The following is a 20866-nucleotide window of genomic DNA, read 5'->3' as shown; positions in this document are numbered from 1 at the left end:
GAAACCCACACACTCATGCAAATACAAAATCATTTGAATTAGATCAAAATGTTCTGAAGACCTACTGGCAGCAGTGGGATTTGAACCCACGCCTCTGAAGAGACTGGAGCCTTAATCCAGCGCCTTAGACCGCTCGGCCATGCTACCCTAATATACTACATAAAAAAAGCTTCCTTAGAGTAAGTTTAGTGAATTTTCCTAGATTTTAACTTCTTCAAGGTGGAAAATGGATAGGTCTCTAAGCAAAAAGCAATGATTCTATCTACTGTCTTTTGCAAAACAGCAAAGCATGGACTCATACAAATACAAAATAATAAAACACATGCTAATTTTTCTATTAGCAAAATCATAAATATAAGCTAAAAAGTTTCAAAGTAGAAATACACTGGCAGCAGTGGGATTTGAACCCACGCCTCCAAAGAGACTGGAGCCTAAGTCCAGCGCCTTAGACCACTCGGCCATGCTACCTTTAACAGCTTGATTTTTACGATTCCTTATCTTAACTGAAAACCGCAAAATTATACAAATACAAAAGATTAAATCACATGTTAATTTGCATGTTAGCAAAATCATAAGAATAAGTACAAAAACATTTCAAGACCGCATAATACTGGCAGCAGTGGGATTAAAGCATATGCTAATTTTGTATGTTAGCATAATTATAAGAATAAGATAACAAGGTTTAACATAGCATAATGTTCTAGAATAGTCTGTTTAATCGCCGCATACTCACAGTTCCCCCGAGGGTCCATAGCTCTATAGGCTTCAGCAGCTCCACCCTCTAAGAACCCCACAAGATGTCGAACTCGCTCCCTTTCCGGGACTTCCATTAATCAACACTGATGCTCAAAGTCCTGGAAGAAGCCCTCAATGTCGCCTGCAGCCTCATTAAAGGGCTTAAAGTCTTTGTGGGACACTCTGGGGAGTTCCCTCATGGTGGGTGCTGAGGTTACAGTCTGTCTGGAGCTTCTAGCTGCTTCCAAAGCGATCTGCTCCAGCAATGCCATCTCCTGAGCTCTGTGAATGGCCTTCCTCTTATCGTCTATGGTGGCCTCTTCTCCCAGAAATGCCAACTCCTCCTCGTACCACACAACCCACTGACTTTTTTGGGTATTTACCTCCGGCTGCAGTCTTTCCTCCATTTGCTGTGAGGATCCTTCCTCAGTGTCATCTTGCAGGCGAACTCCTTCCAAAGCCTCAATTAGCTGCTCCTTGGAGAGTCCTTTAAAACGGACTCCTACTTCATGGGCCTTTGTTTGTAGGTTCATCGCAGTCCAGCTCTTGTACTCTGCGGTGCTGGTTCCCAATGTTGATGGGCCTTTGTCCTCCATTCCTTCTGCTCTGATCCCACTGCTGCCAACCAGTTTGTGACGGGGTGTACAGCAGAGCAGGAAGGGACAACAGGCCGAGGGATGATCCAATGAGATTTATTAAAGCAGGGAGCATACAACATCAAATATCCATAATGTCCTTCAAGTCCACCAGAAGTCCACAATAAGCCCAAGTAAATAAACAGATCTGGAGGTGCTTTCCAGTAATCCCGCACCCGATAAACGAAACAATAGTCCTTCCACGAGTCCAACAGAACAGATTCGGGGGCACCTCCAGATAATCCTTGTGCCAGCTAACAAAGCAATAGTCCACATGAGTCCAAGGGATCCCAAAACAATCTCACGAACGACGAGATATGTCCTCAGCTCAAGTCTCATCCCGTACGCTTCCGCAGTCACAGATGGACGTGGGGTCTTGCCTCAGCTAAGAATCCCCACTCCTTCCCCTTTAAGGATCAACTCACATCTGATCTCAAAAATAAGAATGGATTATCTGAGCTCCTGGGATCCGCCCATGAAGGGGGGTAGGGGTCACACCTTCTATTCAATGGTTGGGTCCACCTGAAGATTCTAGACTGGTCGGCTCCTCTTAGTCTATCTAGTATGTACATATGACTAGCCACCTGCTGTGAGAAAGAATGGCTATTCTTCACTAGTGGTGTTGACAAACCTTAATTACATTATAGCTTAGGGCTGCAAGTATTGGGGGAAGGAGACATATTGTTACAGGTGAACTCCCTGCACAAGAAAATACATAAATTACAGCTAATAGAAACCAGAGAACAGTTACATACATCAAATGGCATATTATTCAAATACAGGACAGGGCAAAAGTACATATCATGACAGACATGTCTCTAAATATTAGGAAAAAAACAATAATTCTATCAACTGTTTTTATCTTAACCAGAAAGAAAACACTTAAGCAAATACAAAAGAAGATTAAAACACATGTAAGTTTGTATGTTAGTAAAATCATAAGAGTAAGTTCAAAACAATTTTCAAGCACATATCATACTGGCAGCAGTGGGATGAAAGCACATGCAAATTTTGTCTGTTTTCATAATTATAAGAATAAGATCAAAAGATTTTCAAGAACTCATACTGCTGAGTCATACTCAGCATGATTAAGTAGGCTTCCTTAGAGTAAGTGAAGTACATTTGACAACATTTAAAATTAGTGCATGTTGGAAAAAGGGCATGTCTCTAAACATTAGGAAAAACCAATGATTCTATCAACGGTCTTTATCTTAACCGAAAACCGAAAAATCATACAAATACAAAAGAAGATTAGATCACATGCTAATTTGCATGTTAGCAAAATCATAAGAATAAGTACAAAAACATTTCAAGACCTCATAATACTGGCAGCAGTGGGATTAAAGCATATGCTAATTTTGTATGTTAGCATAGTTATAAGAATAAGATAAAAAGGTTTTAAGGAACTCTTACTACTGGCAGCAGTGGGATTTGAACCTACAGGTCTGTTGTAAAATGGTTAAGTCTCTAAACAATAGGAAAAACCAATGATTCTATCAACTGTCTTTTCCTAAACAGAAATCCACACACTCATGCAAATACAAAATCATAAGAATTAGATCAAAAGGTTCTGAAGACCTACTGGCAGCAGTGGGATTTGAACCCACGCCTCTGAAGAGACTGGAGCCTTAATCCAGCGCCTTAGACCGCTCGGCCATGCTACCTTTAGCAGCATGACTTTTAAGATTCCTTATCTTAACTGAAAACCACAAAATTATACAAATACAAAAGATTAAATCACATGTTAATTTGCATGTTAGCAAAATCATAAGAATAAGTACAAAAACATTTCAAGACCGCATAATACTGGCAGCAGTGGGATTAAAGCATATGCTAATTTTGTATATTAGCGTATGTATAAGAATAAGATAAAAAGGTTTTAAGGAACTCTTACTACTGGCAGCAGTGGGATTTAAACCTACAGGTCTGTTGTAAAATGGTTAAGTCTCTAAACAATAGGAAAAAACAATGATTCTATCAACTGTCTTTTCCTAAACAGAAACCCACACACTCATGCAAATACAAAATCATTTGAATTAGATCAAAATGTTCTAAAGACCTACTGGCAGCAGTGGGATTTGAACCCACGCCTCTGAAGAGACTGGAGCCTTAATCCAGCGCCTTAGACCGCTCGGCCATGCTACCCTAATATACTACATAAAAAAAGCTTCCTTAGAGTAAGTTTAGTGAATTTTCCTACATTTTAACTTCTTCAAGGTGGAAAATGGATAGGTCTCTAAGCAAAAAGCAATGATTCTATCTACTGTCTTTTGCAAAACAGCAAAGCATGGACTCATACAAATACAAAATAATAAAACACATGCTAATTTTTCTATTAGCAAAATCATAAATATAAGCTAAAAAGTTTCAAAGTAGAAATACACTGGCAGCAGTGGGATTTGAACCCACGCCTCCAAAGAGACTGGAGCCTAAGTCCAGCGCCTTAGACCACTCGGCCATGCTACCTTTAACAGCATGATTTTTACGATTCCTTATCTTAACTGAAAACCGCAAAATTATACAAATACAAAAGATTAAATCACATGTTAATTTGCATGTTAGCAAAATCATAAGAATAAGTACAAAAACATTTCAAGACCGCATAATACTGGCAGCAGTGGGATTAAAGCATATGCTAATTTTGTATATTAGCGTATGTATAAGAATAAGATAAAAAGGTTTTAAGGAACTCTTACTACTGGCAGCAGTGGGATTTAAACCTACAGGTCTGTTGTAAAATGGTTAAGTCTCTAAACAATAGGAAAAAACAATGATTCTATCAACTGTCTTTTCCTAAACAGAAACCCACACACTCATGCAAATACAAAATCATTTGAATTAGATCAAAATGTTCTAAAGACCTACTGGCAGCAGTGGGATTTGAACCCACGCCTCTGAAGAGACTGGAGCCTTAATCCAGCGCCTTAGACCGCTCGGCCATGCTACCCTAATATACTACATAAAAAAAGCTTCCTTAGAGTAAGTTTAGTGAATTTTCCTAGATTTTAACTTCTTCAAGGTGGAAAATGGATAGGTCTCTAAGCAAAAAGCAATGATTCTATCTACTGTCTTTTGCAAAACAGCAAAGCATGGACTCATACAAATACAAAATAATAAAACACATGCTAATTTTTCTATTAGCAAAATCATAAATATAAGCTAAAAAGTTTCAAAGTAGAAATACACTGGCAGCAGTGGGATTTGAACCCACGCCTCCAAAGAGACTGGAGCCTAAGTCCAGCGCCTTAGACCACTCGGCCATGCTACCTTTAACAGCATGATTTTTACGATTCCTTATCTTAACTGAAAACCGCAAAATTATACAAATACAAAAGATTAAATCACATGTTAATTTGCATGTTAGCAAAATCATAAGAATAAGTACAAAAACATTTCAAGACCGCATAATACTGGCAGCAGTGGGATTAAAGCATATGCTAATTTTGTATGTTAGCATAATTATAAGAATAAGATAACAAGGTTTAACATAGCATAATGTTCTAGAATAGTCTGTTTAATCGCCGCATACTCACAGTTCCCCCGAGGGTCCATAGCTCTATAGGCTTCAGCAGCTCCACCCTCTAAGAACCCCACAAGATGTCGAACTCGCTCCCTTTCCGGGACTTCCATTAATCAACACTGATGCTCAAAGTCCTGGAAGAAGCCCTCAATGTCGCCTGCAGCCTCATTAAAGGGCTTAAAGTCTTTGTGGGACACTCTGGGGAGTTCCCTCATGGTGGGTGCTGAGGTTACAGTCTGTCTGGAGCTTCTAGCTGCTTCCAAAGCGATCTGCTCCAGCAATGCCATCTCCTGAGCTCTGTGAATGGCCTTCCTCTTATCGTCTATGGTGGCCTCTTCTCCCAGAAATGCCAACTCCTCCTCGTACCACACAACCCACTGACTTTTTTGGGTATTTACCTCCGGCTGCAGTCTTTCCTCCATTTGCTGTGAGGATCCTTCCTCAGTGTCATCTTGCAGGCGAACTCCTTCCAAAGCCTCAATTAGCTGCTCCTTGGAGAGTCCTTTAAAACGGACTCCTACTTCATGGGCCTTTGTTTGTAGGTTCATCGCAGTCCAGCTCTTGTACTCTGCGGTGCTGGTTCCCAATGTTGATGGGCCTTTGTCCTCCATTCCTTCTGCTCTGATCCCACTGCTGCCAACCAGTTTGTGACGGGGTGTACAGCAGAGCAGGAAGGGACAACAGGCCGAGGGATGATCCAATGAGATTTATTAAAGCAGGGAGCATACAACATCAAATATCCATAATGTCCTTCAAGTCCACCAGAAGTCCACAATAAGCCCAAGTAAATAAACAGATCTGGAGGTGCTTTCCAGTAATCCCGCACCCGATAAACGAAACAATAGTCCTTCCACGAGTCCAACAGAACAGATTCGGGGGCACCTCCAGATAATCCTTGTGCCAGCTAACAAAGCAATAGTCCACATGAGTCCAAGGGATCCCAAAACAATCTCACGAACGACGAGATATGTCCTCAGCTCAAGTCTCATCCCGTACGCTTCCGCAGTCACAGATGGACGTGGGGTCTTGCCTCAGCTAAGAATCCCCACTCCTTCCCCTTTAAGGATCAACTCACATCTGATCTCAAAAATAAGAATGGATTATCTGAGCTCCTGGGATCCGCCCATGAAGGGGGGTAGGGGTCACACCTTCTATTCAATGGTTGGGTCCACCTGAAGATTCTAGACTGGTCGGCTCCTCTTAGTCTATCTAGTATGTACATATGACTAGCCACCTGCTGTGAGAAAGAATGGCTATTCTTCACTAGTGGTGTTGACAAACCTTAATTACATTATAGCTTAGGGCTGCAAGTATTGGGGGAAGGAGACATATTGTTACAGGTGAACTCCCTGCACAAGAAAATACATAAATTACAGCTAATAGAAACCAGAGAACAGTTACATACATCAAATGGCATATTATTCAAATACAGGACAGGGCAAAAGTACATATCATGACAGACATGTCTCTAAATATTAGGAAAAAAACAATAATTCTATCAACTGTTTTTATCTTAACCAGAAAGAAAACACTTAAGCAAATACAAAAGAAGATTAAAACACATGTAAGTTTGTATGTTAGTAAAATCATAAGAGTAAGTTCAAAACAATTTTCAAGCACATATCATACTGGCAGCAGTGGGATGAAAGCACATGCAAATTTTGTCTGTTTTCATAATTATAAGAATAAGATCAAAAGATTTTCAAGAACTCATACTGCTGAGTCATACTCAGCATGATTAAGTAGGCTTCCTTAGAGTAAGTGAAGTACATTTGACAACATTTAAAATTAGTGCATGTTGGAAAAAGGGCATGTCTCTAAACATTAGGAAAAACCAATGATTCTATCAACGGTCTTTATCTTAACCGAAAACCGAAAAATCATACAAATACAAAAGAAGATTAGATCACATGCTAATTTGCATGTTAGCAAAATCATAAGAATAAGTACAAAAACATTTCAAGACCTCATAATACTGGCAGCAGTGGGATTAAAGCATATGCTAATTTTGTATGTTAGCATAGTTATAAGAATAAGATAAAAAGGTTTTAAGGAACTCTTACTACTGGCAGCAGTGGGATTTGAACCTACAGGTCTGTTGTAAAATGGTTAAGTCTCTAAACAATAGGAAAAACCAATGATTCTATCAACTGTCTTTTCCTAAACAGAAATCCACACACTCATGCAAATACAAAATCATAAGAATTAGATCAAAAGGTTCTGAAGACCTACTGGCAGCAGTGGGATTTGAACCCACGCCTCTGAAGAGACTGGAGCCTTAATCCAGCGCCTTAGACCGCTCGGCCATGCTACCTTTAGCAGCATGACTTTTAAGATTCCTTATCTTAACTGAAAACCACAAAATTATACAAATACAAAAGATTAAATCACATGTTAATTTGCATGTTAGCAAAATCATAAGAATAAGTACAAAAACATTTCAAGACCGCATAATACTGGCAGCAGTGGGATTAAAGCATATGCTAATTTTGTATATTAGCGTATGTATAAGAATAAGATAAAAAGGTTTTAAGGAACTCTTACTACTGGCAGCAGTGGGATTTAAACCTACAGGTCTGTTGTAAAATGGTTAAGTCTCTAAACAATAGGAAAAAACAATGATTCTATCAACTGTCTTTTCCTAAACAGAAACCCACACACTCATGCAAATACAAAATCATTTGAATTAGATCAAAATGTTCTAAAGACCTACTGGCAGCAGTGGGATTTGAACCCACGCCTCTGAAGAGACTGGAGCCTTAATCCAGCGCCTTAGACCACTCGGCCATGCTACCCTAATATACTACATAAAAAAAGCTTCCTTAGAGTAAGTTTAGTGAATTTTCCTACATTTTAACTTCTTCAAGGTGGAAAATGGATAGGTCTCTAAGCAAAAAGCAATGATTCTATCTACTGTCTTTTGCAAGACAGCAAAGCATGGACTCATACAAATACAAAATAATAAAACACATGCTAATTTTTCTATTAGCAAAATCATAAATATAAGCTAAAAAGTTTCAAAGTAGAAATACACTGGCAGCAGTGGGATTTGAACCCACGCCTCCAAAGAGACTGGAGCCTAAGTCCAGCGCCTTAGACCACTCGGCCATGCTACCTTTAACAGCTTGATTTTTACGATTCCTTATCTTAACTGAAAACCGCAAAATTATACAAATACAAAAGATTAAATCACATGTTAATTTGCATGTTAGCAAAATCATAAGAATAAGTACAAAAACATTTCAAGACCGCATAATACTGGCAGCAGTGGGATTAAAGCATATGCTAATTTTGTATGTTAGCATAATTATAAGAATAAGATAACAAGGTTTAACATAGCATAATGTTCTAGAATAGTCTGTTTAATCGCCGCATACTCACAGTTCCCCCGAGGGTCCATAGCTCTATAGGCTTCAGCAGCTCCACCCTCTAAGAACCCCACAAGATGTCGAACTCGCTCCCTTTCCGGGACTTCCATTAATCAACACTGATGCTCAAAGTCCTGGAAGAAGCCCTCAATGTCGCCTGCAGCCTCATTAAAGGGCTTAAAGTCTTTGTGGGACACTCTGGGGAGTTCCCTCATGGTGGGTGCTGAGGTTACAGTCTGTCTGGAGCTTCTAGCTGCTTCCAAAGCGATCTGCTCCAGCAATGCCATCTCCTGAGCTCTGTGAATGGCCTTCCTCTTATCGTCTATGGTGGCCTCTTCTCCCAGAAATGCCAACTCCTCCTCGTACCACACAACCCACTGACTTTTTTGGGTATTTACCTCCGGCTGCAGTCTTTCCTCCATTTGCTGTGAGGATCCTTCCTCAGTGTCATCTTGCAGGCGAACTCCTTCCAAAGCCTCAATTAGCTGCTCCTTGGAGAGTCCTTTAAAACGGACTCCTACTTCATGGGCCTTTGTTTGTAGGTTCATCGCAGTCCAGCTCTTGTACTCTGCGGTGCTGGTTCCCAATGTTGATGGGCCTTTGTCCTCCATTCCTTCTGCTCTGATCCCACTGCTGCCAACCAGTTTGTGACGGGGTGTACAGCAGAGCAGGAAGGGACAACAGGCCGAGGGATGATCCAATGAGATTTATTAAAGCAGGGAGCATACAACATCAAATATCCATAATGTCCTTCAAGTCCACCAGAAGTCCACAATAAGCCCAAGTAAATAAACAGATCTGGAGGTGCTTTCCAGTAATCCCGCACCCGATAAACGAAACAATAGTCCTTCCACGAGTCCAACAGAACAGATTCGGGGGCACCTCCAGATAATCCTTGTGCCAGCTAACAAAGCAATAGTCCACATGAGTCCAAGGGATCCCAAAACAATCTCACGAACGACGAGATATGTCCTCAGCTCAAGTCTCATCCCGTACGCTTCCGCAGTCACAGATGGACGTGGGGTCTTGCCTCAGCTAAGAATCCCCACTCCTTCCCCTTTAAGGATCAACTCACATCTGATCTCAAAAATAAGAATGGATTATCTGAGCTCCTGGGATCCGCCCATGAAGGGGGGTAGGGGTCACACCTTCTATTCAATGGTTGGGTCCACCTGAAGATTCTAGACTGGTCGGCTCCTCTTAGTCTATCTAGTATGTACATATGACTAGCCACCTGCTGTGAGAAAGAATGGCTATTCTTCACTAGTGGTGTTGACAAACCTTAATTACATTATAGCTTAGGGCTGCAAGTATTGGGGGAAGGAGACATATTGTTACAGGTGAACTCCCTGCACAAGAAAATACATAAATTACAGCTAATAGAAACCAGAGAACAGTTACATACATCAAATGGCATATTATTCAAATACAGGACAGGGCAAAAGTACATATCATGACAGACATGTCTCTAAATATTAGGAAAAAAACAATAATTCTATCAACTGTTTTTATCTTAACCAGAAAGAAAACACTTAAGCAAATACAAAAGAAGATTAAAACACATGTAAGTTTGTATGTTAGTAAAATCATAAGAGTAAGTTCAAAACAATTTTCAAGCACATATCATACTGGCAGCAGTGGGATGAAAGCACATGCAAATTTTGTCTGTTTTCATAATTATAAGAATAAGATCAAAAGATTTTCAAGAACTCATACTGCTGAGTCATACTCAGCATGATTAAGTAGGCTTCCTTAGAGTAAGTGAAGTACATTTGACAACATTTAAAATTAGTGCATGTTGGAAAAAGGGCATGTCTCTAAACATTAGGAAAAACCAATGATTCTATCAACGGTCTTTATCTTAACCGAAAACCGAAAAATCATACAAATACAAAAGAAGATTAGATCACATGCTAATTTGCATGTTAGCAAAATCATAAGAATAAGTACAAAAACATTTCAAGACCTCATAATACTGGCAGCAGTGGGATTAAAGCATATGCTAATTTTGTATGTTAGCATAGTTATAAGAATAAGATAAAAAGGTTTTAAGGAACTCTTACTACTGGCAGCAGTGGGATTTGAACCTACAGGTCTGTTGTAAAATGGTTAAGTCTCTAAACAATAGGAAAAACCAATGATTCTATCAACTGTCTTTTCCTAAACAGAAATCCACACACTCATGCAAATACAAAATCATAAGAATTAGATCAAAAGGTTCTGAAGACCTACTGGCAGCAGTGGGATTTGAACCCACGCCTCTGAAGAGACTGGAGCCTTAATCCAGTGCCTTAGACCGCTCGGCCATGCTACCTTTAGCAGCATGACTTTTAAGATTCCTTATCTTAACTGAAAACCACAAAATTATACAAATACAAAAGATTAAATCACATGTTAATTTGCATGTTAGCAAAATCATAAGAATAAGTACAAAAACATTTCAAGACCGCATAATACTGGCAGCAGTGGGATTAAAGCATATGCTAATTTTGTATATTAGCGTATGTATAAGAATAAGATAAAAAGGTTTTAAGGAACTCTTACTACTGGCAGCAGTGGGATTTAAACCTACAGGTCTGTTGTAAAATGGTTAAGTCTCTAAACAATAGGAAAAAACAATGATTCTATCAACTGTCTTTTCCTAAACAGAAACCCACACACTCATGCAAATACAAAATCATTTGAATTAGATCAAAATGTTCTAAAGACCTACTGGCAGCAGTGGGATTTGAACCCACGCCTCTGAAGAGACTGGAGCCTTAATCCAGCGCCTTAGACCACTCGGCCATGCTACCCTAATATACTACATAAAAAAAGCTTCCTTAGAGTAAGTTTAGTGAATTTTCCTACATTTTAACTTCTTCAAGGTGGAAAATGGATAGGTCTCTAAGCAAAAAGCAATGATTCTATCTACTGTCTTTTGCAAGACAGCAAAGCATGGACTCATACAAATACAAAATAATAAAACACATGCTAATTTTTCTATTAGCAAAATCATAAATATAAGCTAAAAAGTTTCAAAGTAGAAATACACTGGCAGCAGTGGGATTTGAACCCACGCCTCCAAAGAGACTGGAGCCTAAGTCCAGCGCCTTAGACCACTCGGCCATGCTACCTTTAACAGCTTGATTTTTACGATTCCTTATCTTAACTGAAAACCGCAAAATTATACAAATACAAAAGATTAAATCACATGTTAATTTGCATGTTAGCAAAATCATAAGAATAAGTACAAAAACATTTCAAGACCGCATAATACTGGCAGCAGTGGGATTAAAGCATATGCTAATTTTGTATGTTAGCATAATTATAAGAATAAGATAACAAGGTTTAACATAGCATAATGTTCTAGAATAGTCTGTTTAATCGCCGCATACTCACAGTTCCCCCGAGGGTCCATAGCTCTATAGGCTTCAGCAGCTCCACCCTCTAAGAACCCCACAAGATGTCGAACTCGCTCCCTTTCCGGGACTTCCATTAATCAACACTGATGCTCAAAGTCCTGGAAGAAGCCCTCAATGTCGCCTGCAGCCTCATTAAAGGGCTTAAAGTCTTTGTGGGACACTCTGGGGAGTTCCCTCATGGTGGGTGCTGAGGTTACAGTCTGTCTGGAGCTTCTAGCTGCTTCCAAAGCGATCTGCTCCAGCAATGCCATCTCCTGAGCTCTGTGAATGGCCTTCCTCTTATCGTCTATGGTGGCCTCTTCTCCCAGAAATGCCAACTCCTCCTCGTACCACACAACCCACTGACTTTTTTGGGTATTTACCTCCGGCTGCAGTCTTTCCTCCATTTGCTGTGAGGATCCTTCCTCAGTGTCATCTTGCAGGCGAACTCCTTCCAAAGCCTCAATTAGCTGCTCCTTGGAGAGTCCTTTAAAACGGACTCCTACTTCATGGGCCTTTGTTTGTAGGTTCATCGCAGTCCAGCTCTTGTACTCTGCGGTGCTGGTTCCCAATGTTGATGGGCCTTTGTCCTCCATTCCTTCTGCTCTGATCCCACTGCTGCCAACCAGTTTGTGACGGGGTGTACAGCAGAGCAGGAAGGGACAACAGGCCGAGGGATGATCCAATGAGATTTATTAAAGCAGGGAGCATACAACATCAAATATCCATAATGTCCTTCAAGTCCACCAGAAGTCCACAATAAGCCCAAGTAAATAAACAGATCTGGAGGTGCTTTCCAGTAATCCCGCACCCGATAAACGAAACAATAGTCCTTCCACGAGTCCAACAGAACAGATTCGGGGGCACCTCCAGATAATCCTTGTGCCAGCTAACAAAGCAATAGTCCACATGAGTCCAAGGGATCCCAAAACAATCTCACGAACGACGAGATATGTCCTCAGCTCAAGTCTCATCCCGTACGCTTCCGCAGTCACAGATGGACGTGGGGTCTTGCCTCAGCTAAGAATCCCCACTCCTTCCCCTTTAAGGATCAACTCACATCTGATCTCAAAAATAAGAATGGATTATCTGAGCTCCTGGGATCCGCCCATGAAGGGGGGTAGGGGTCACACCTTCTATTCAATGGTTGGGTCCACCTGAAGATTCTAGACTGGTCGGCTCCTCTTAGTCTATCTAGTATGTACATATGACTAGCCACCTGCTGTGAGAAAGAATGGCTATTCTTCACTAGTGGTGTTGACAAACCTTAATTACATTATAGCTTAGGGCTGCAAGTATTGGGGGAAGGAGACATATTGTTACAGGTGAACTCCCTGCACAAGAAAATACATAAATTACAGCTAATAGAAACCAGAGAACAGTTACATACATCAAATGGCATATTATTCAAATACAGGACAGGGCAAAAGTACATATCATGACAGACATGTCTCTAAATATTAGGAAAAAAACAATAATTCTATCAACTGTTTTTATCTTAACCAGAAAGAAAACACTTAAGCAAATACAAAAGAAGATTAAAACACATGTAAGTTTGTATGTTAGTAAAATCATAAGAGTAAGTTCAAAACAATTTTCAAGCACATATCATACTGGCAGCAGTGGGATGAAAGCACATGCAAATTTTGTCTGTTTTCATAATTATAAGAATAAGATCAAAAGATTTTCAAGAACTCATACTGCTGAGTCATACTCAGCATGATTAAGTAGGCTTCCTTAGAGTAAGTGAAGTACATTTGACAACATTTAAAATTAGTGCATGTTGGAAAAAGGGCATGTCTCTAAACATTAGGAAAAACCAATGATTCTATCAACGGTCTTTATCTTAACCGAAAACCGAAAAATCATACAAATACAAAAGAAGATTAGATCACATGCTAATTTGCATGTTAGCAAAATCATAAGAATAAGTACAAAAACATTTCAAGACCTCATAATACTGGCAGCAGTGGGATTAAAGCATATGCTAATTTTGTATGTTAGCATAGTTATAAGAATAAGATAAAAAGGTTTTAAGGAACTCTTACTACTGGCAGCAGTGGGATTTGAACCTACAGGTCTGTTGTAAAATGGTTAAGTCTCTAAACAATAGGAAAAACCAATGATTCTATCAACTGTCTTTTCCTAAACAGAAATCCACACACTCATGCAAATACAAAATCATAAGAATTAGATCAAAAAGTTCTGAAGACCTACTGGCAGCAGTGGGATTTGAACCCACGCCTCTGAAGAGACTGGAGCCTTAATCCAGCGCCTTAGACCGCTCGGCCATGCTACCCTTAGCAGCATGACTTTTAAGATTCCTTATCTTAACTGAAAACCACAAAATTATACAAATGCAAAAGATTAAATCACATGTTAATTTGCATGTTAGCAAAATCATAAGAATAAGTACAAAAACATTTCAAGACCGCATAATACTGGCAGCAGTGGGATTAAAGCATATGCTAATTTTGTATATTAGCGTATGTATAAGAATAAGATAAAAAGGTTTTAAGGAACTCTTACTACTGGCAGCAGTGGGATTTAAACCTACAGGTCTGTTGTAAAATGGTTAAGTCTCTAAACAATAGGAAAAAACAATGATTCTATCAACTGTCTTTTCCTAAACAGAAACCCACACACTCATGCAAATACAAAATCATTTGAATTAGATCAAAATGTTCTAAAGACCTACTGGCAGCAGTGGGATTTGAACCCACGCCTCTGAAGAGACTGGAGCCTTAATCCAGCGCCTTAGACCACTCGGCCATGCTACCCTAATATACTACATAAAAAAAGCTTCCTTAGAGTAAGTTTAGTGAATTTTCCTACATTTTAACTTCTTCAAGGTGGAAAATGGATAGGTCTCTAAGCAAAAAGCAATGATTCTATCTACTGTCTTTTGCAAGACAGCAAAGCATGGACTCATACAAATACAAAATAATAAAACACATGCTAATTTTTCTATTAGCAAAATCATAAATATAAGCTAAAAAGTTTCAAAGTAGAAATACACTGGCAGCAGTGGGATTTGAACCCACGCCTCCAAAGAGACTGGAGCCTAAGTCCAGCGCCTTAGACCACTCGGCCATGCTACCTTTAACAGCTTGATTTTTACGATTCCTTATCTTAACTGAAAACCGCAAAATTATACAAATACAAAAGATTAAATCACATGTTAATTTGCATGTTAGCAAAATCATAAGAATAAGTACAAAAACATTTCAAGACCGCATAATACTGGCAGCAGTGGGATTAAAGCATATGCTAATTTTGTATGTTAGCATAATTATAAGAATAAGATAACAAGGTTTAACATAGCATAATGTTCTAGAATAGTCTGTTTAATCGCCGCATACTCACAGTTCCCCCGAGGGTCCATAGCTCTATAGGCTTCAGCAGCTCCACCCTCTAAGAACCCCACAAGATGTCGAACTCGCTCCCTTTCCGGGACTTCCATTAATCAACACTGATGCTCAAAGTCCTGGAAGAAGCCCTCAATGTCGCCTGCAGCCTCATTAAAGGGCTTAAAGTCTTTGTGGGACACTCTGGGGAGTTCCCTCATGGTGGGTGCTGAGGTTACAGTCTGTCTGGAGCTTCTAGCTGCTTCCAAAGCGATCTGCTCCAGCAATGCCATCTCCTGAGCTCTGTGAATGGCCTTCCTCTTATCGTCTATGGTGGCCTCTTCTCCCAGAAATGCCAACTCCTCCTCGTACCACACAACCCACTGACTTTTTTGGGTATTTACCTCCGGCTGCAGTCTTTCCTCCATTTGCTGTGAGGATCCTTCCTCAGTGTCATCTTGCAGGCGAACTCCTTCCAAAGCCTCAATTAGCTGCTCCTTGGAGAGTCCTTTAAAACGGACTCCTACTTCATGGGCCTTTGTTTGTAGGTTCATCGCAGTCCAGCTCTTGTACTCTGCGGTGCTGGTTCCCAATGTTGATGGGCCTTTGTCCTCCATTCCTTCTGCTCTGATCCCACTGCTGCCAACCAGTTTGTGACGGGGTGTACAGCAGAGCAGGAAGGGACAACAGGCCGAGGGATGATCCAATGAGATTTATTAAAGCAGGGAGCATACAACATCAAATATCCATAATGTCCTTCAAGTCCACCAGAAGTCCACAATAAGCCCAAGTAAATAAACAGATCTGGAGGTGCTTTCCAGTAATCCCGCACCCGATAAACGAAACAATAGTCCTTCCACGAGTCCAACAGAACAGATTCGGGGGCACCTCCAGATAATCCTTGTGCCAGCTAACAAAGCAATAGTCCACATGAGTCCAAGGGATCCCAAAACAATCTCACGAACGACGAGATATGTCCTCAGCTCAAGTCTCATCCCGTACGCTTCCGCAGTCACAGATGGACGTGGGGTCTTGCCTCAGCTAAGAATCCCCACTCCTTCCCCTTTAAGGATCAACTCACATCTGATCTCAAAAATAAGAATGGATTATCTGAGCTCCTGGGATCCGCCCATGAAGGGGGGTAGGGGTCACACCTTCTATTCAATGGTTGGGTCCACCTGAAGATTCTAGACTGGTCGGCTCCTCTTAGTCTATCTAGTATGTACATATGACTAGCCACCTGCTGTGAGAAAGAATGGCTATTCTTCACTAGTGGTGTTGACAAACCTTAATTACATTATAGCTTAGGGCTGCAAGTATTGGGGGAAGGAGACATATTGTTACAGGTGAACTCCCTGCACAAGAAAATACATAAATTACAGCTAATAGAAACCAGAGAACAGTTACATACATCAAATGGCATATTATTCAAATACAGGACAGGGCAAAAGTACATATCATGACAGACATGTCTCTAAATATTAGGAAAAAAACAATAATTCTATCAACTGTTTTTATCTTAACCAGAAAGAAAACACTTAAGCAAATACAAAAGAAGATTAAAACACATGTAAGTTTGTATGTTAGTAAAATCATAAGAGTAAGTTCAAAACAATTTTCAAGCACATATCATACTGGCAGCAGTGGGATGAAAGCACATGCAAATTTTGTCTGTTTTCATAATTATAAGAATAAGATCAAAAGATTTTCAAGAACTCATACTGCTGAGTCATACTCAGCATGATTAAGTAGGCTTCCTTAGAGTAAGTGAAGTACATTTGACAACTAGAGTTGAGCGACCTTGACCTTTTTAGAGTCGAGCCGGGTTTTGCGAAACCCGACTATGTCCAAAGTCGGGTCGAGTGAAATCGGCCGATTATGACGTAAAGTCGGGATCGACCGAAACACGAAACCCAATGCAATTCAATGGGGCAGCATAGTCGGCAGTGAGTGGGGGCCAGGAAAACACCTAGAGTGCCCATTTTAATGTCAAAACCATCCATTCTTCTTAATGAAGCTTGTCAAGCGTAATTTACCTTATAATAATTGGAAGGCATTTGAAATTGGGGGTCATTTGGCTAAAGTTGTGGGGGGTAGGGCTGGTTCAAGTAATTAGTGGGCCCAGGAAATCTGGACCACGTCACGGCAGTGGAGCAGGGAGAGGTAAGTATTTCAACTTTGCAAGTGCTGTGAACCTGAGCAAGCAGGGGGGGCCCACTCGTTGGCATTGGCACTGGCACAGGGCCCCTCAAAGTACAGCGGTGTGTTTGCACGGCGGGGGCGCCTCCCACCGGCAGCAACACTTTTGCGTACTATGAGAGGCCCTGTGCCAGTGACGTCGCCAACTAGTATTCCTCCCCCCACCTGATGAAGGAACCTGCACTTTCATCTGCACCTTCCTCTTTGTCCCCGTGTAAGGTGGTATGGTATGCGGGAAGAGCAACCTGACTTTCAGCAGGGTCACAATGTTGTTGTGTAGCGTGCACGGGGAATGTTGCGTTATGGGTCAATGTACCAGCAGACTCATCTATCACTGGCTGGGCAATGGGCACGATGAAGTGGAAACACAGATATAGGCCCAAAGAAGAAAGTGGGCTAAATGCAGTTTAAAATTGGTAACACAGGAATAACCAGGGGGCATTGCAGTGGAGGACAACTGGAATGAGAGGCTGACACAGAGAGTAGGGCCAAATCAGTAAGTAGTCGAAATGCAGTTCAAAATTGGCAACCGTAGTAAACAGGCGGCACAGCTTTGTTCAGTGGAGGAGAACAGCAAGGAGTGGCAGACACCGATAGTAGGCCCCAAACCAACTAGTACGCCAAATGCAGTTGTTCCATTTAACCACAATTTAATGAGAGCCTGAAGATAGAAGCTCAGGAAAGGCAACCTGGGGAACACCTTGGAGTGTAACACACCATCTCTCTCCACCCCATACCCATTTTGTATGGCCTAATGCAGTGTACTTTTCTACAACTACTAAACGAGAGTCGGAAGACCGAAGCAATGGCAAGGAAACCTGGGGAACACCTTAGAGTGTAACACACCCTCTCTCTACACCCCATACCCAATTTGAAGGTCTAATGCAGTGTAGTTTCCAAGAACTACTAAACGAGAGCCGGAAGATCGAAGCTCAGGAAAGGCAACCTGGGGAACACCTTGGAGTGTAACACACCCTCTCGCTACACCCCATACCCAATTTGAAGGCCTAATGCAGCGTAGTTTCCAACAACTACTAAACGAGAGCCGGAAGATCGAAGCTCAGGAAAGGCAACCTGGGGAACACCTTGGAGTGTAACAAACCCTCTCTCTACACCCCATACCCAATTTGTAGGCCTAATGCAGCGTAGTTTCCGACAACTACTAAACGAGAGCCGGAATATCGAAGCTCAGGAAAGGCAACCTGGGGAACACCTTGGAGTGTAACACACCCTCTCTCTACACCCCATACCCAATTTGTAGGCCTAATGCAGCGTAGTTTCCGATAACTACTAAACGAGAGCCGGAATATCGAAGCTCAGGAAAGGCAACCTGGGGAACACCTTGGAGTGTAACACACCCTCTCTCTACACCCCATACCCAATTTGAAGGCCTAATGCAGTGTAGTTTCCAAGAACTACTAAACGAGAGCCGGAATATCGAAGCTCAGGAAAGGCAACCTGGGGAACACCTTGGAGTGGAACACACCATCTCTCTACACCCCATACCCAATTTGAAGGCCTAATGCAGCGTAGTATCCAACAACTACTAAACGAGAGCCGGTAGATCGAAGCTCAGGAAAGGCAACCTGGGGAACACCTTGGAGTGTAACACAACGTCTCTCTACACGACGGAAGGGCTGATTCTTAGGAAGGAAGGCTGTTGGAAATAAGCATTGCGCGTCCGAGGGTGATTAGATTCTTATTAGGTATATACTCACCCTCGGACGCGCCCTGCTTCTTTATTTGGAATGAATGTTTATTTGCAATGTGGTGTTGACTTTCTCTATTATTTTGGTAATTAATGATTTTATTATTTTCATTATTTTGCATCTTCTCGGCAATAATATAAAGAAGACGCGACAGGACAACACTCGGTGGATGCCATATGTGTGTTTTCAATTTAAAAAAACTTTCAGTTAACTACTTGCAGGAGAAAGTAATTGTAGCTGGTGGCCATTTTTAGTACTGTACCAGATTTTAGTTGTGTGTTTGTTTTTAATGTTAAAATGTCTGCATTTGATATCTCACCAGTATTTTCTTTTTTATAAGCAAAATACTTATTTTTATATTTTCTGATGTTGGTTCCAGGGGTACACGGCCAGCAGTGCCCTGGTCAGTGTAGTAGTAGTTGAAAGAATGGACCGCAGACAGGCATCGAAGGCCTAAAATAAAAACACATGGCTGTAGGCAATTTTAAATTGGTTCCAGGGGTACACGGACAGCAGTGGTGTGGTCAGTGGAGGCCTAGTGGAAGGAGTGACCGCAGACAGGCATCGAAGGCCTAATATAATAACACATGGCTGTAGGCAATTTTAAATTGGTTCCAGGGGTACACGGGCAGCAGTGACCTGGTCAGTGTAGTAGTAGTTGAAAGAATGGACCGCAGACAGGCATCGAAGGCCTAAAATAAAAAAATTGGGCTGGCTGTAGGCAATTTTAAATTGGTTCCAGGGGTACACGGGCAGCAGTGGTGTGGTCAGTGGAGGCCTAGTGGAAGGAGTGACCGCAGACAGGCATCGAAGGCCTAAAATAATAACACATGGCTGTAGGCAATTTTAAATTGGTTCCAGGGGTACACGGACAGCAGTGGTGTGGTCAGTGGAGGCCTAGTGGAAGGAGTGACCGCAGACAGGCATCGAAGGCCTAAAATAATAACACATGGCTGTAGGCAATTTTAAATTGGTTCCAGGGGTACACGGGCAGCAGTGACCTGGTCAGTGTAGTAGTAGTTGAAAGAATGGACCGCAGACAGGCATCGAAGGCCTAAAATAAAAAAATTGGGCTGGCTGTAGGCAATTTTAAATTGGTTCCAGGGGTACACGGACAGCAGTGGTGTGCTCAGTGGAGGCCTAGTGGAAGGAGTGACCGCAGACAGGCATCGAAGGCCTAAAATAATAACACATGGCTGTAGGCAATTTTAAATTGGTTCCAGGGGTACACGGACAGCAGTGGTGTGGTCAGTGGAGGCCTAGTGGAAGGAGTGACCGCAGACAGGCATCGAAGGCCTAAAATAAAAACACATGGCTGTAGGCAATTTTAAATTGGTTCCAGGGGTACACGGACAGCAGTGGTGTGGTCAGTGGAGGCCTAGTGGAAGGAGTGACCGCAGACAGGCATCGAAGGCCTAAAATAATAACACATGGCTGTAGGCAATTTTAAATTGGTTCCAGGGGTACACGGACAGCAGTGGTGTGGTCAGTGGAGGCCTAGTGGAAGGAGTGACCGCAGACAGGCTTCCAAGGCCTAACATAACAAACTTGGGCTGGCTGTAGGCACTTTTAAATTGGTTCCAGGGGTACACGGGCAGCAGTGGTCTGGTCAGTGGAAGTCTAGTGGAAGGAGTGACCGCAGACAGGCTTCCAAGGCCTAACATAACAAACTTGGGCTGGCTGTAGGCACTTTTAAATTGGTTCCAGGGGTACACGGGCAGCAGTGACCTGGTCAGTGTAGTAGTAGTTGAAAGAATGGACCGCAGACAGGCATCGAAGGCCTAAAATAAAAAAATTGGGCTGGCTGTAGGCAATTTTAAATTGGTTCCAGGGGTACACGGACAGCAGTGGTGTGCTCAGTGGAGGCCTAGTGGAAGGAGTGACCGCAGACAGGCATCGAAGGCCTAAAATAATAACACATGGCTGTAGGCAATTTTAAATTGGTTCCAGGGGTACACGGACAGCAGTGG

General features: G+C 41.6%; 15 non-coding genes across 15 annotated transcripts; all 15 read right to left on the bottom strand.

Moving 5' to 3' along the window:
• Window positions 1-65: 65 nt before the first annotated feature.
• On the bottom strand, window positions 66-147 carry TRNAL-AAG (transfer RNA leucine (anticodon AAG)). The gene has a single exon. It is a non-coding gene; the product is annotated as a tRNA-Leu (tRNA).
• A 239-nt stretch (window positions 148-386) lies between these two features.
• Window positions 387-468, bottom strand: TRNAL-UAG (transfer RNA leucine (anticodon UAG)). The gene has a single exon. It is a non-coding gene; the product is annotated as a tRNA-Leu (tRNA).
• Window positions 469-2952: 2484 nt separating this feature from the next.
• Window positions 2953-3034, bottom strand: TRNAL-AAG (transfer RNA leucine (anticodon AAG)). Its single transcript has one exon. It is a non-coding gene; the product is annotated as a tRNA-Leu (tRNA).
• A 399-nt stretch (window positions 3035-3433) lies between these two features.
• TRNAL-AAG (transfer RNA leucine (anticodon AAG)) lies at window positions 3434-3515 on the bottom strand. Its single transcript has one exon. It is a non-coding gene; the product is annotated as a tRNA-Leu (tRNA).
• A 239-nt stretch (window positions 3516-3754) lies between these two features.
• TRNAL-UAG (transfer RNA leucine (anticodon UAG)) lies at window positions 3755-3836 on the bottom strand. Its single transcript has one exon. It is a non-coding gene; the product is annotated as a tRNA-Leu (tRNA).
• Window positions 3837-4235: 399 nt separating this feature from the next.
• Window positions 4236-4317, bottom strand: TRNAL-AAG (transfer RNA leucine (anticodon AAG)). Its single transcript has one exon. It is a non-coding gene; the product is annotated as a tRNA-Leu (tRNA).
• Window positions 4318-4556: 239 nt separating this feature from the next.
• On the bottom strand, window positions 4557-4638 carry TRNAL-UAG (transfer RNA leucine (anticodon UAG)). The gene has a single exon. It is a non-coding gene; the product is annotated as a tRNA-Leu (tRNA).
• A 2484-nt stretch (window positions 4639-7122) lies between these two features.
• Window positions 7123-7204, bottom strand: TRNAL-AAG (transfer RNA leucine (anticodon AAG)). The gene has a single exon. It is a non-coding gene; the product is annotated as a tRNA-Leu (tRNA).
• Window positions 7205-7603: 399 nt separating this feature from the next.
• Window positions 7604-7685, bottom strand: TRNAL-AAG (transfer RNA leucine (anticodon AAG)). The gene has a single exon. It is a non-coding gene; the product is annotated as a tRNA-Leu (tRNA).
• Window positions 7686-7924: 239 nt separating this feature from the next.
• TRNAL-UAG (transfer RNA leucine (anticodon UAG)) lies at window positions 7925-8006 on the bottom strand. Its single transcript has one exon. It is a non-coding gene; the product is annotated as a tRNA-Leu (tRNA).
• A 2965-nt stretch (window positions 8007-10971) lies between these two features.
• TRNAL-AAG (transfer RNA leucine (anticodon AAG)) lies at window positions 10972-11053 on the bottom strand. Its single transcript has one exon. It is a non-coding gene; the product is annotated as a tRNA-Leu (tRNA).
• A 239-nt stretch (window positions 11054-11292) lies between these two features.
• On the bottom strand, window positions 11293-11374 carry TRNAL-UAG (transfer RNA leucine (anticodon UAG)). The gene has a single exon. It is a non-coding gene; the product is annotated as a tRNA-Leu (tRNA).
• A 2484-nt stretch (window positions 11375-13858) lies between these two features.
• Window positions 13859-13940, bottom strand: TRNAL-AAG (transfer RNA leucine (anticodon AAG)). Its single transcript has one exon. It is a non-coding gene; the product is annotated as a tRNA-Leu (tRNA).
• A 399-nt stretch (window positions 13941-14339) lies between these two features.
• Window positions 14340-14421, bottom strand: TRNAL-AAG (transfer RNA leucine (anticodon AAG)). Its single transcript has one exon. It is a non-coding gene; the product is annotated as a tRNA-Leu (tRNA).
• A 239-nt stretch (window positions 14422-14660) lies between these two features.
• On the bottom strand, window positions 14661-14742 carry TRNAL-UAG (transfer RNA leucine (anticodon UAG)). Its single transcript has one exon. It is a non-coding gene; the product is annotated as a tRNA-Leu (tRNA).
• Between the last annotated feature and the right edge of the window lie 6124 nt (window positions 14743-20866).

Source organism: Ranitomeya imitator, chromosome 4 (genome assembly GCF_032444005.1).
Source record: "Ranitomeya imitator isolate aRanImi1 chromosome 4, aRanImi1.pri, whole genome shotgun sequence".
NCBI classification, from domain to species: Eukaryota; Metazoa; Chordata; class Amphibia; order Anura; family Dendrobatidae; genus Ranitomeya; species Ranitomeya imitator.
Note: the sequence above shows the minus strand (reverse complement) of the source record. Positions and strands in the feature narration are given on the sequence as shown.